Raw genomic sequence first — 14,827 nt, 5'->3', positions numbered from 1 at the left:
GTGTAAGTATTTTACAGGGTGGTTTGACTTGTAATAACAGTCATTATAAAATCTGGGTTTCCCAATAAAACCAACACATCTTATTACAGGTTCCTCCTCAGAAGCTCACAGGAACTGATGGGTTATCAGTGTCAAAATCTACGATGGGGTCAGGGATAGTTGTCTTTGAGCCCACGTGTAGAATCTCCATATCAAACCTAACACTTGTGGTGATGGTTGAGGTTTAACGCTCCAATACGCTGACCATAGATCTGTGCTTTTTTATGCTTGGAGCTACAAATCCCACAGCTTGATCCCGGGTCAGTTTTACTTCTCAATGCTACAAGTTGCAGATGAGCGTCAGTGTGGACACCACCTCGCTTTAATAGACGGGAAATGTGAAACCATGCCTGACATACAATTCACTGTTGCATCTCACTGTTGAGCTGTTGCTCTCAGCCCTCGTGGCAACAACATTTAATTGTATCTTCAAAAAAAGAGCAGGGAAAATGAAAGGAAATGAGACAGTAAAAGCAAAGGGCTGGCATATATTTGCTTGTTTGTGGAGAGTCATGGCATGCACACAAAGAAACATTTCAGCCAGGTTTTTAACCGCCCATCTCAGGCACATCTGGATTGGATGTGAAAGAAACAGTCGGAAAATAGTAACAAACTTTAAAATGTTAGCTGCTGAGCTTTTCAGGTGCTTAGCAGGTGCTCTTACTCTTGAAAAACTTCCTAAGGGGTGGCAGAACTGTTGTATTAAATCAAACTCTTGCAATTATTTTCAAAAACTGATTCTTTTTAAAAGTTGGAAATTCAGCAGTGCAAATAGCTATGCTGTGATTAATTGTGCTGTATCTTCTTTTACATGTAGATCTATTGTGCCAGCACGGCAGACGATCAGACAAGGAATGACGAAAATACACAGACTAAATACACACAGGACGTGATCAGGGGAAGTGGAAACACTTGGGGAAACAGCTAATGAACATAATGACAAAGGGGAAGTGAAACTGGACACACTGAACATGTAAACAGACTCTCCACAATAAAACAGGAAACATAATGAGATGCAGACATGACAACATGAGCTTGAAAACATAAGACGTGCACACATGAAACGCGACAGATTTAAACAAGCAGACTTAACATGACGAACAGACCCCCTTCGTGTTATCACCCCCTGTGTTTAAGTCTCCTTTGTCAAAGAAACAATGAACTATAATGGCAAACTAGGCATAATAGAAATGGGCTTAGATAATGTAATGAACTTAAATATAAACCATAAACATCAAAAAATGTTAAAACTCAAAACGCTGGGTCAAATGACCCATGACAAAAACAAACAACACTTTGGTCAACTTTGTTATATTATTATGTGCTATAGAAATACATTTTGATTTGACTTGATTTGAAAAATGTTCAGATTTAGGACAGTCTGGGCAATTAGCTGTCAGAACTTCTCCATAATTTTACACATTCTTTGTTTATTGCATCAGCCTTTCTCTTTCATGTAAAAAAAAAACCAACATCGTGTTTTTGTTTGTTTATTTGTTTTCTTGTTTTTGTTAGACTTTCATACAATAATATATTATATATATTTAGATGTCTCTGGGATTAAAAGTACAGTTAATCTTTATAGTGACAGAAAGTGACGTTTCACTGGTCTCACCTGCTGAAAGTAAGACTGGTCTGTATGTGGCCCATTGTGTAAAGTGAGTTTGTCGTCCCTGCTCTAAATGTTTGAAATGTGTCACAGTTTGCAGTTCAATCTTGAAAACGTTTAGATATGTCCTACTGGCTTTAGCTGCCCTCATCCCAAAGTCAATGCAATCCTCTCTATTCGGCCCTCAGAACTTGATCTTACCCTGACCTGAATGAGTTTTCGTTTCAGAGAGGTCTTTGAACCAGTCATATGTGAGGTAATCTGCACTAGGATGCTTTTCCACTGTGAGCGCTGCAGGCAGAGATTTCATAGCAGAAAGATTTGTAGCTTCAGCTAGTCAGCGGATTTTACTGGAGACTTTTATCTGCGCATAATATAGGCGCTCTTATAATACTTTTTTATTTGTCTCCCTGCTTGAAGCTTGAAGTTTACTTCGCATTTGTAATTTTCTTTTACTGAGTTTTTTTTTAAACCTCATTTTTATTCGAAGGATCTTCCAGTGGATGCTTATTGCTTAGGGATAAAAACATGCCTGTGCTAAAATGGACACAGCGTATTGTCTCTTTCTGAGGAAGAGAAACAACTATTCTGTAATGATAGCTCTGACTTGGTGCGGCTGTGAAGCACAAAATTATTCTGTCTGTTGGATCAGGTGCCAGTGAACTGGCTTTTGGATTCTTGTATGTCACTAACCCTCTTATTTCATCCTTTTTTTTTCCTCTTTCTTTTAAATTTTGAAAGACACTTCCTCACTTTCACTGCTCTCTCACAGCATTTTGCATGTCTGCATCCGCATACTCAGACATGCAATGACGCAAGTGAAACACAAACAGAGCAGATGAGTGACTGGACCAGTTAACAGTCACCAGTGTGATTCTAGCACCATGAACAGTGCCTGATTCCTATGGCCTCAGGACTGTCACAGAGTTAGCCTGCTCTGCTCTGTGTAAATCAGCCACAGTGTGAAGAATGCTAAAAGTGTTTCGCTGCTGTCTTGTCATTTCCTGAGGGTGTTCACTCTGTTCATCTGTCTCTCATCTCCCTGCGGGAAGAAGGGTTAAAGAGACACTCCACAGATAAGATTTAAGAAAGCACCGAAAACCTGAGCGCAAGCATTATGAAAAATGGGGCCAATCACCAATGAGTGTCTAGAAAGATTATAAGAAGTGTAGGATGCAATGTTTTTGGCCACACTGGGGACTAAAAGGCTAAATATATTAGGATATCCCAGGGTATGCCAATTTTAAAGACTTGTGATAAATAACAGCAGGAGTATGTATTTAATTCTGTAAATTGCGTTCTCTATTTCAGAGTTGTTCTGTGTGTGTGTTTTGAGGCACTGTCATCCCATTAGGTTAAAATGGTTCATTTCATTAACGATAATATTGTTCACTTAGTACTACTTTCTGCTAATTTTATGATTTTTTTTTTTACTGAACTTTCTGTACATCTAATATACATATTACCAGAATGTTCCCATGTAAGAGCCTCCTGAACAATATCAGACGCTGCAGCTTCAGCAGGGTGTGTGTGTGTGTGTGTGTGTGTGTGTGTGTGTGTGTGTGTGTGTGTGTGTGTGTGTGTGTGTGTGTGTGCGCGCGCACAAAAAGAGGCATACCCACATTCTCTTAAATGCATGAATAAATCCTACTAAATATACAGGGATCAGGCATAACATGACATGATAACACTGATCATCTCTTCATCATGGCACCTGTTAGTGAGTGGGGGCAAGTGGACATTTTGTCCTCAAATCTGATGTTAGAAGCAGGAAAAATGGACAAGCTTAAGGATTTGAGTGAGTATGGCAAGGACCCAATTGTGAAGGACCGATGACTGGGTCAGAGCATGTTCAAAACTGCAGCTCTTGTTCCTGGTCTTGGGTGAGCAATGTCTGTCAAATGTGAAAGTCCAATTAAGGAACAGTGTTGAATCAGCGACAGGGTAATGGGCAACCAAGGCCCCTTCTAATGGATAATACTAATAATTAAATTAATTGTGGAGGGTGCATCACAGTTGGTTGTGCATGGGCCTACATGGTAGCAGACCAGTCAGGATGCCCATGCTGATCCCTCTCCATTGCTGGATGTGCCAACAATGTGCATCAAAACTGGACCACAGAGCAATGGAAGGCCTGCTCTGATAGATCACATGTTCTTTTATATCACATGGATGGCTGGTTGCAGCATTTAGCTGGGGAACACCTGGCAAAGTTTTGGCATTTTGGAAGAATAATCCAGGTTTATCTACTGTGATTCATAGATATAGACATAATATAGTGGTCCATGTGTGGCCCTTTGCTCACTGTATTAAGTCAGTATAGCCCTCTAGAGAAAAATGTTGCCTACCCTGCTCTTAAAGGACAAGAGAGAGCAAGAGTCAACAACGTACGCAAACTAACCCACACTTAAAGGTCAAGTCATCTTTTTTCCCTTTAATTTATCACCTGCCTTTTTCTTAGCTCCACCTCCTACCACCTGGGTTAAAGCTTAGTCAAGCTTAGTCAAGACTGTGTAAGGCACATGTTTTATGTTTCAATCATAGCCTAGTGTTGCCTATATATTATTCTAAAGATACTAAACAGAAACCTTTGCAGCTTCATAAATATTTAAATGTTAAAGCATAGTTATGCCATTTTGCTGGCTGCATATGGACACTGTTGTATCTTCTATGGCAGGGGTGCAATTTCCTTTGATGCTCTGTGTGGTTGCAGTTTATGTTCTACATACAGCGTGTATGCTTGAAATGCACCCACACACATTCCTTCTAACCCTGAGGCAGGCTGAATATAGTCTTTTAATGGCAGGAAGAACGCTGCCTCTTTATGTAAGTTAACGAGCTTTCATTTCATTTTTCATGTCTTCATTGTAAAATTTTCGACCATCTTAAGGTCTAAGTAAAACCCTTCTTTTGTAAAATGTTGCTTTCTGTAACATTTTGCATAAACCCCCAGTTTATGCCTTTATTTCTTAGCAACAGTGATGATACATACAGAAAACATTGGGAGAGAAAGGAGTATGTGGTTATGCGGTAATGGACCCTAACCATTAAAAGGGATGCCATCAGTTTCCTCATAATCTGGAAAATAGGGCGGTTATAACAAATGTTTCAAGTAATAGCTATTGAGAGGGCAAATGTACTCCTACTCCCAAGACCGCTGTGAGATTCTGGATTAACCTCATATATCTGATTGACACTTTGTGGACACTTAGTGCACCTAAATAGCAATGAACAACATTATGGTGAGCCACAAAATTACCAGACATGTAGACATAATAATAGTGGTTGCATGGTTTATCATCCCCTGTGCAGGTGCGTGAGACACATTATTACCAAGTAGAACTTGAACGCAGGCTGAGGCCTTTCTGTGAGGAGTCTGCTTGTATCTGCGAGAGTCCTCTCTCGATACTCCGGCTTCCTCCAGTCCAAAGACTTGCACGTTTTGGTGGCCTGTCCAGCATCTACCCTGCCTTTTGCCCATATGACTGTTCAGATAGCCTTCAACCTAACCATGACCCTGAATTAACTTGATGGATGAATAGATGGTTGGATGGTTGGCTGGATGGAAGTACAAAGATATTCTTAGTTCATTTTCATTGTGTTGAAATAAAGCTATAAGTGCAGTTACACTGACCTGGTTTGAGTGGCAAACTATATAAGAACTCTTTGCAGTGCAAGCTGCTGGCCTGGCCACAGGGAGTCATTGGGACCCAGTGTTTTGCTTTGACAGGTGGAAAAGAGAAGCAAGCAACTTGGGAATTAATTTGTGCTTGAAATCAAATGTGCAATTTACAGCCAGAATTCAGAAAATCATAATAGGTTATCTGTATTGTTAGGTGTTTATTTACCATGGGCACCAAAAGTATTTTTATATCTCACCATAACAGAAAGCCTAGTAGTGATTTAACCCCCACATAAACCTCCGCCTTCACTGACAAGCTGAAGAAAGTGGCTCAGAGCTATTTCTATAGCTAGTTCCTGGCAGTGGCCAGTTGAGGCTGGCTCCAAAAGCAAGTCAATTACCATAAATGCCATGTGAAAATCCCCAACTCTTTAACTCGTTTCAGGTTGAATTTTGCTTTGTTGTTATTTGTTCTACTAGACAATGTAACGGGAAGAGGACCCAAATTTGGGACATTCAGAGTGAAAAACGGAGGTCCAACTTAAAAAAGGAAAAAGTTCTTGCTCGTAGGGGGTCATCTGATTGTTGGGGTTTTCGCTCTACTACTGTAGGGTCTTTACCATACTGCTGTTGTGATTTGGCACTATATAAACACGATTTTATTGAATTGAATTGAAGACCCGATTTCAGTGACTGAAATGATAGTGTTTTATTAGTATGTTACTAAACACTTATAGGGGGCATTCAAATATGAAAACTGAGATGGTGGTAGCTATACCTAAACTTCAAAACAGCAGTCATAAACCAATAGGGGATCACTGTCCATCTTTTACATACAGTCTAGTTTACTTAGCGAGGACACAGATGCATAAGAAGAAGCTTATTATTTTTATTGTAATTTATTTTTCACCTAGAGGACTTTTTATGGTTGATGTAAAACTGTACAAGCTTACAAACATGCACGTTGTCACAGCTGGGAGTACCCATGCAGCACAGACCAAGTATTTGATTTGCTGAGGTGAACATAAACTTACTTTTCCATCACGTAGCAAGTATGAGGACTTCATGAGGACTAGCATTAAGCATGAGAAGCAAGGAGCCGTATGCAGGCATTGCTTTCGATGTTTATGCACTGAAACATAAACAGATGAGAGAGTCAACAGGCCAGGCTTAGGGCAGAGGAAGGAGTTAAAAAGCTCAGCTTTCATCTCTGGTTAAATGAAGCCTTTTGATGGATGCTTTCACTGAAACAAGTCACAGTGATGCCTAAGTGAGTCCCCTTCATAAAGCTCGGCTCTGGTTCTACACAGACCTGCTGTTCTAGCGGGAGGCAAACATGGGAAATTCTCAAAAGTCCATCTGTCTCTTCTGACCTGTTTGGTTTTCTGCAGGAAGTTCAGCCAGCGAATATAGGTGTGACTGTACTATGATATTAATGAGTTTTGTAGAAAGGCCCTATTCAAAAATAGCCCCAGAAAAAAGAAGAAAAAATACACTGCCCCACTGGAATTTCACTGGAGCTTGGGTCCTGCCTGCTTCAGAGAGATCCAAGAAGTGGAATCAATTATAAACTGCACACTTATATTCAGTTTGAGTTGCTGAAACCCGAAACATCAAATGACAAATATTTCAGTACCCCAACCCACCCCTCTTTTCTTTTCTTCATTTTATTCCACAGCTGAAATAACACTTTCTCCCATACCCGGAAGCAAAAAACCTGAACAACAAATGAAAGTCAGAACAGAAGATATAGAAAATAGACATAGACAAATAGAAGTGCCCAGAGGCACTTTTACAGACTCCAGCTTTAGACAAGCCTATCATTAAGGTTTGGTTTACTGGGACAAGTGTGGCTTTTTCAGCCAGGAGGCTTCATATGACACAGGACTGCAGAAGACTGAATCCTTGTTGGGAAATGACAGTGGCCTCAGCCTGATTGCTGCCACTAAAAATATACTGCTGGGGATGGTTAAGGACTGGCTTTGAGACATATATATATAAAGTTAATTATCGTATATGCTCAAAGAAAAATATAGTAGGCTATAGCTTGCTACTAATTTTCTCTGTGTCTTGACTATTAGACTTTCAGTAACAAGCCCTCTTCATGTAAAATGCTGATTATATGGTTGTATTTGTGTAGTTGTTCCATATTGAGGAAATATTACTATTTTCCTGTTTATTGTAAATGGACAGTTTAACCCAAAATGAAACACTCGTTTTTAACCTCTGCCCTGTAACCATCAGGATGTATACCTTCTCTCAAATAAAGACATGGAACTTGCCTTGCGGTGCTCAAATAAATTTTTAAACCCAACAAGAATGTATCTTTTCAGAAATGTTGTCCTGATTATACAGAAAAAAAATCCCCACAGTTGTGAACAGTTGGGACACCAAAAGTAAAGTGATGACTGGTTAAATTATTTTAGAGAGCAGACAAACATATTTGCAGTGAAGATCTTAACAATTGGGCAACACACACCAGAGTAATCCAGATGGACAAATAGCCCCACATGTAAAAGGAAAATGAACTAGTTTGCAGGGTTAGGCAAACAGTAATTTGCCTAACCCTTAAGAATTGGTTCTGCAGCATGCATTGTGCACATGCAACCACCAGAGGTAGCATTGTTCCTCCACAGGGGTCTGTTCCTCCACAGACCCCTCGCTGCTCAGCTTTGCATGAACATTTGCAGTCTGGTGTGTGTGTTGAGGAATATCAAAGAAATACTCTGGAATACTCTGATACATCTTTGCTTCTCACTGATCCGAATTGTTGTAACTTTACTGAGTAGAGCATTCTGAAAACATTCAGGAATATTTCTAAATTTGAGAATGGTTTTGGTCATGCTGCTGGTTTAATGGTCAAGAAAAGACATGCTTCCACCTCTGCCTAAGACGTTGTGCCTTTTTTACATTGTGGTGTGCGCAGCCGGTGGCCACAGTCACCAAAGTGACTCTGAGAGCCTTCATTTACCTGGATCCAGGAAAAATGAAAGACAGCAAGGGGCAGTGGGAGGTTGTTTGTTGTACTAAAAATGAGAAGACAGGAAAGGAGGGTTGTAACAACACTGACAAGATTAGTATGCATGAAATAAGGGAGCAAAATGAAATGGAAGGAAATGTATTTAATTAGAACTGTAGGGATGGAGGGATTAAAAGGACAAGAAGGTAGCTAGATAAGAAGCACAAAAGTGATAAAGACCACACGACAAGCATGACTGTGGCCTTCTTCTTCTCCTCTACACCTTGAAGAAACTACCCATGAATCCGGGTTTTGTGATGTAACAGTGTATTGACCCTTGGAGGCGCCCCTACCAAAAGAGAGTGTTTTCTCGAACACGCAAGGACCTCTGAGCGCATCACAGCCTCCTGTGCTCTGAGAGGACCAGCATTTGTTGACGGCCACTGAAAATGGCACTGGAATGGCCCGTCTCCCTCCCTCCTGCAGAAATAACAGAGGCACATAGAGACTGCATTCAGCATAAGTATAAGTCAGTCCGGCTACAGTCGGTCACGTGTTGCCTGAGGTGCAGATTAACATGGCTCCTCATGCAGTGGGAGTCCAGTTAAGCACAGGCGAGCTACGGCCTCTGACAGACTGTTTGTTTGGAAGAGTATCACACCGTCTGTCATTAGCGTGGACACTGTTATCACATAAAGGCCAATTCACTCCTTAACTTAGATAGGGTATCATCACCACATGAAGGATCCCACTGAGAGCTGATGTCATGTCTTGAAATATCCCAGAGGTTAGACAGGCTTGCCTCATGAGATCAGGAGCTTTAACCTCCCTACAAGAAAAGCTGTGAAAGTGTGTCAAAAAAAACAAAACTGCAGACTAAATGTCAAATGTTTTGCGTCTTATCACTTTTATTTCAGTGGTTTAACCTTGTATTGAACCAGAAGCATTTAGAGTGAGGCCAGCAAGGATTAAGAGAATCTGGAAAAGGTGACTCACTTGAAGGATGTGCTTGGCCTTATCGTAATGTCTCAGTTTAGTGTGACATTAACCAAACTTTAAGTGCGTGAATGTTTTGAGTTTATGAGATTTCTGTTATCTAAAAATGGGGTCACATCCCATAAATGTTTGTGAGGTCCATCACTAGTATTAACCATTAAAAGACCAAGAGGAAATCAATAAAACAACAACAACAAAATAAAGTAATCAATGAGCAGGAAGATCAGAAATGTGCTGCATTACATCACAATGCACAAACTAAAAGACACATCATCACCGTGCATAAAAACGATCCTCGCCCATTTTCTTTTTGAGCAGAAATCTTCACACTTCTCTTATTCACTCGATGAGAGAGTGGAAACCAACAGAAACTGACAATAAAGACAATATGAGGCAAGATGGTGGGAATGTGCAATAAACGCGCTTACTGTTACAGTGATGCTATGGAACAAGCGCCTTCTTTGTGTGCAAGAAAGGCAGTTATTCATACGGTGTTGTAATTATTTCCGAAATTATTTGCCTTCAACCTTGGATCTGTTTTAATGCGACAATTTTGCAAATGTTCATTTTAACAGTTTAACGCTTGCAAAGTCATAAAACGATTCGACAAGGTACGGGAGGGTGAAATCTCTGGAATATGTGGCTGCTGTGAGTTTATTGCTGCTTTATTATAAAGCTTCATTCCTTCTGTCCTTTTCCTGCTCTTATCATTGTCGCTTTGCTTTACCGGTGCCCTTTCAACCCACTCTCTGATGTCTGTCTTTAGTTTGTGTCACCCTTTGTTTGATCAATGTTACTTCTTCCTGTTCCTGAGTCTCTTCACTTGTCTGTCAGCCCATTTTCAGTTTGGGTTCCTTTGAAATCTGTTTGGACTTTTTGGTTTTGATGCTTTGGACTATAACCTTCCTGCATTATATCTGTAATGCCTTCTGTTCACTGCATAAGTATTTAAGTTTTGCATCTGCCATTCAGTTTGCAACTGCGTCCACACTTGGGCAAATCATGCTACTACGTTACGTCAAAACCTCAATGAGTTCCTTTAATCCTAAGGATTCTTCCATTCCTGCTCATGCTTTTACAACGCTGTTGCTCAAATAACAATAATCAAATAACTCTATTCAGTTAAGTTTTACTTATATAGTATCACATTACAACAACAGTTAATCAATGCGCTTTATATTGTAATGTAATGACCCTACAAGCATACAGAGTCAACACCAACAGTCTGATGATCCTCCCCATGAGCAAGCACTTGGTGAAAGTGGGAAGGAAAAATTTCCTTTTAACAGGAAAAAAAGACGTGTGTCAGAACCAGGCTCAGAAATTAGGTCAGACAGTAATTACAACCAAGAGCTACTGTGCTAATGTGTTTAGTTTGGTGTGTTGAAATTTAATGTTGAAGGACGCCAAAGTAAACTAGCGATGAATAAATGTGTTGTTCCTACTATCAGCTTGGAGGATACGTAAAAAGTTAAAGTGAATTCACCGAAATCTGAGGAGAATAATAAGGAGACTTGTTACAGATGACCCGAGTTTCGACCTGAGGTGTCGGACTGGTCGGTTGTTTACTAGTATGTCAGAGAAACACTGAGATTGCAGAGCACAAAGGGCCTTAAAAACAAGGATTACATTTTTAAAATAAACTAGTGGCACCTGGAAGCCAGAGTATTGACCTCAATATATTGTGTTTTCTTTTATAATAAAACTCTGGAGTAGCTGAGGTTGATTAAGGAACTTTTTTGAGATTCCTGTGAACAAGGCATTGATACAGTTCATAAAAAAAACACAGATATATTTTCCAGTATCCACTTGGGTTTAAAAAATCCTATGATTTACAGTATTCCCTAGGTTTGCATACATTTCTGGACTCTAGGAAAGTATGTGAAATTTCATGCCTGTCCATCTGGCAGATGTCAAGCTCTTTCTTCCCTTTACTCAAGTGAATATTTTGACCCACTGGATTCAGCACTGCTGTTCCAAATTTCAAAACAAGCTACAGTAAATCAATGCATCCTTTGCATCTTATTGCAAACCATTCACTAGTTGTTCTGATATTCTGCATTGACCTGAACCAGGTCAACCTGATCAGCCATCAGTGTGGCTAAAATAACAAAATAAGCTAGGAACTACATTCAAAATCAGACCATGGGGAAATCACCAAGGCCAAAGTTTAACTCTCTACTTAGGAAAAATACATGAATTAAGGGAAGAGAGTCAGGGGCGCCTCCAGACATTTTATAGGTGTGGCCATATGGGGACCACTAAAAGTATTTGGGTGGCACACCAAAAAAGAAAGAAATCATGAAGGATATACAAAGTGACACAATATGATTGACAAAAATTGTATGTGCAGGAATAAATTACAAGTAAATTTTTTTTAAACTCATTTTAAGGTGTCTTCTTCTCTTTTGTGCTCATGGTTATTAAAATTATTACTAATACAGAACAGTCTTGCCAGGGGTGCCCCCCCCCCCCCCCCCTTTGCCAGGGGTGTCCCAATTTTGGGGGGATGGCCAGTGCCCACACTTGGTGATGCCCCTGACAAGAGCAACAATGTTGCTCATTTGTCCTGAAATAAATTAAGCATATAGACTGATGGGAACATTCTGTCTTGCAGCCTTCTCACAGCAGTATTTTTTTTATATTTAAATACAATACAGGTACACACACCATAGCTCAAGTATTATCATTACTAGTATTTATTTTGGCTTTGGAGGAAATGGTAATGTGTACTGGGTGTAACAGTCTGTTGGAATAATAGGCAGTTTGGCACTTTGGGCGTAAAGGGTCCCTGCGTTAGTCTGGCAAGATTGGAGGCAAAATATTCATAGATGATCGCTTACAAATATCTGCTTTATTAAAGCATTTCTAACTATTCACTTAATGACATTAACACAAGCAAGCACATGGTTCAAATGACGTCTGTGCAGTGTCAGGTTTCATGGTACCATGGACTATACAATTTACGTAGATTTCCCTTTTTGTTGTGTCACTTTGGGCACTACAGCCACTTTACAGGGAACAGAAAAAGCCAAATAAGCAGGCAAAGGCTGACAAATGACCATATAAAAGTCTAGAAAATTCCAGCTTGTTGTAAAACTGCAGGTGAGCAGAACCCACCAAGGCCAACAAGGATGCTTTCCTCTACGTTTTTTCAGTACTTTCCTGGCATTTGATCAAATCTCTGCCGTTCACATGGCTCTGATTTTGATGGGAAACATCCTTCTTTTTAGTTTTAAATATACAGTGCACAGTCACAATTAAAGGTCATTAAGTTCAAGCAGAGCCATGTTTATGGGCTGGGGAGGCTCCCTTAATATTTCCTACATGGAGGGTGGAACTTGTGTCAAGATGATGGAAAGCAAATTTGGGGGGGTTGAAAAGCAGAAGGCAAAGTTTCTCTTACCAAAATGCCCCCTCTAAAAGCATATTCTCAAAAATCTCTGTGGTCTTTATCCCACCATTATGGGATATGTGGCTTGGCTTTCTTCACTACAGATCCAAATGTAAAAACATACATACATCTAAAAAGTGCATCTATTGAATCAACCAAACTCTGTAATAATATTTAATAATAGCTGAAGAATATTTAAAAGCTTTTTGAAGTTGACTTTTAAGAACAACATTGCTTTACTGTCATCTCTTTGCTCAAACCCCCAAAACTCCTGCAGCAGATGGCCGGCACGCCTGGAGTCTGGAAGTCTCTTCCTGTTAAAAGGGAGCTTTTTCTCCCCACTGTCGCCAATAGAATACACACAGAGGGTTGTCACATCATTGGGGTTTACTTTCTAATATTGTGAGGTTATTGCAGGGATGTATAATATATATATAACTGAACTAAAAATATGTTAATACAGATTAAATGTTATTATCATTTAGCTAAGCTTTTTGATGTCTCCGGAAAAGTGACGAGAAAAACGGTGAAGGAATCTGATAAAACTGACACTGTAAAGTTATCAAGTATAATAGACTGCTAGCTTTTTCACACGAGCTGTGCAGCACCAAACATTGCAAAACATTCCCCAACAGAGGCAGATTTGAGAATGCAGATGACCAGGTCGCCTGTAACAGACATTAAACAGTCTTTGCCCTCCCAGCTCCCTAAGTGCAAACTCTGTGTAATGGGCTGATGTAAGAACAGAGGTAATAGGGTGAGCATCATGTGTGCTACCTCCTGCACACTCTATCCAGGCAGCAACTTCACTTAAACCAAACAAAATATTCCCAGTGATGACAGCTGACAGAATCAGGATCTTCTGCTGTGTGAGAAAAAGCAACAAAATCCTGTACATGTGTGAAAGTAGCTAAGAAGAAATTATCATGAACTGACATGCGCCTTGCTGAATAAAACATGTCTTCCTTTATATTCTTTGTTTAAAATAAAGCAGTTCAATCCTTCCCCAATAAGAACTACTCATACAAAGACCTTCAAATACCGGAATAAAATGAAGCCCAAGAAACACAGAATAACAAGCATTTTTTAGTGGCTATCTCTACTCTTTTACATCATATAAGCCTTCTCATTGCTCGCCAGAGGAAATGAAATGTTTATTGTATAACCCTTAGGGCTTTTCTGCAGAGAAAGTTTTGATGGACTTAAAGAGAGGATAAAGCTTTTCCCCTCTCCTCTCCAAACTTGGCTTTCTCCCGTGATATGTGAGAGGCACGAGGTAAAGGTGGGGTCACAGATATAGTAGAGTTAACACAATGAGGACTCTGCCAGTATCCCACACAGGTCTTGACCTGTACCCTCCACAGGACGTGACTAAGCAGAGTCCAGGTCCATTTGTCCAAATAAGACCTTTTCCACACCTGTGACACCTCTGAAGCATGTAAATCTTCTTGACCTCTGTATGCCATAGTGTTTTTGATGAATAAATCCTAAATTTGTTTGGTCTCTCACTTGCCCTGGGGATTTTTGATAAGTGAAGGTTTATCAAAACATGATGAAGCAGATAGATTTAGAAATAAATGCATTTAATTGGAGCCAATGAAGACCGCTTACCTAAGGGCTTGTTTTGCTACAGGAAACCTAATTCAAATGTCTGAATAGCAAATTTTGAAAGAAAAAAAAAAACAATCTTCTTATCTGTAAGTCTTGAGTTATCGTAGAGATGTCATTAATGGAAAGCCCAGTGCTTCAGGCTAAGAGGGGTACAGTAAGCCCCATATTGCTGTGTAAGGACACTGCGCTCCAAGTTAGGGACTTTTTAATAAGAAGGAGTATTCGGTTTGGCCACGCTAATAGTAACGGCTTGTGTCACGGTCCGGAAGAGGAAGTCACCTCACTGGTGTGGACAGGACACAGGGTCATATGGCTCCGTTACTCATGTCTATAGGAAAAATTCTCCAATTTCCTGAACCCATTGCAGCCACAGTGAGTCAGATAATATCCAGCAATCAGGACCATCTGAAAGAGATTCCCAGGCACAGTCACTGGCCTCTGAAAGTTTGGCTTAACAGAAGAGTTTGAAGGTTAACATACACATGCACAAAAACACACAAAGTTTTATGTACGATGCAGCTGAGCAGAAACGTGTACGCTGCTTATGTCACCCTGTACAGACTCACACACAGTCTTCAATCATTGTGCTCAGTCCTA

This window comes from Rhamphochromis sp. 'chilingali' (genome assembly GCF_963969265.1).
Source record: "Rhamphochromis sp. 'chilingali' genome assembly, chromosome: 2".
In the NCBI taxonomy this organism is placed as follows: Eukaryota; Metazoa; Chordata; class Actinopteri; order Cichliformes; family Cichlidae; genus Rhamphochromis; species Rhamphochromis sp. 'chilingali'.
Note: the sequence above shows the minus strand (reverse complement) of the source record.